Here is a 1,247-nt window from a genome sequence, read left to right on the forward strand (position 1 = left end):
GTACAATTGCAACATTTAAGAGGCATTTGGATGGGTATATGAATAGGAAGGGTTTGGAGGGATATGGGCCAGGTGCTGGCAGGTGGGACTAGATTGGGTTGGGATATCTGGTCGGCATGGACGAGTTGGACCGAAGGGTCTGTTTCCATGCTGTACATCTCTATGACTCTATGAGTTGGGAGGTCATGTTGCGGCTGTACAGGACATTGGTTAGGCCACTGTTGGACTATTGCGTGCAATTCTGGTCTCCCTGCTATTGGAAAGATGTTGTGAAATTTGAAAAGGTTCAGAAATGACAAGGATGATGCCAGGGTTGGAGGGTTATGAACTATAGGGAGAGGTTGAATAGGCTGTAGCTGTTTTCCCTGGAGTATTGGAGGCTGAGGGGTGACCTTATAGAAGTTTATAAAATCATGAGGGGCACGGATAGCATAAATAGACAAGGTCTTTTTGCTGGGTTGGTGAAAGCCCAGAACTAGAGGGCATGGGTTTACGGTGAGAGTGGAAAAACTTAAAAGGGACCTAAGGGGCAACATTTTCACGCAGAGAGTGATGCATGCATGGAATGAGCTGCCAGAGGAAGTGGTGGAGGCTGCAACAGTTACAACATTTAAAAGGGGTCTGGATAGGTAGATGACTGGGAATGGTTAGAGGGATATGGGCCAAGTGCTGGCAAATGAGACTAGATTAGGTTTGCATATCTGATCAGCATGGATGAGTTGGACTGAAGGGTCTGTTTCCATGCTGTACGTCTCTATGATTCAATCACTCCAGTGTTTTCATGGTTAGCCACTCCTCTAGCAATTTGCAGCACAAACCTTTGCATGCTGAGTGTTAAGGTCAAGAGTATAAATTATGCATGGGATAGCTCTATCTTGAAAAGTCAAAGGGTGCACCCAATTTAAAACTTCAGTGGTCACCAGCTCAACAGGCCGAACTCATGTCAACACAGACTTAAAGCCAGAGTATTGTGTTGCAATGCTAACCATTACCAGCTTGTGGTGTGAAAGTCAATAGGGTAGAGTCTTTAGTGAGATGAAGAGAGACAACAGTCAGTCGGGGATATCACTACAGTCAATTAAGGGGCTTTTCTGATTACAGTACAGAAAGATGTGTCAAGAGCAAGCAGTCTGTGGATGGATGGAATAGACTGTTCGGTTTCAATTATGTTGAGTTTTTTGACTGTTGTTGGGGCTGCTCTTATCCAGACACGTGAGGAATATTCCATTGCACTCCTGACTTGTGTC

Source organism: Chiloscyllium plagiosum, chromosome 5, assembly GCF_004010195.1.
Source record: "Chiloscyllium plagiosum isolate BGI_BamShark_2017 chromosome 5, ASM401019v2, whole genome shotgun sequence".
NCBI lineage: Eukaryota > Metazoa > Chordata > Chondrichthyes > Orectolobiformes > Hemiscylliidae > Chiloscyllium > Chiloscyllium plagiosum.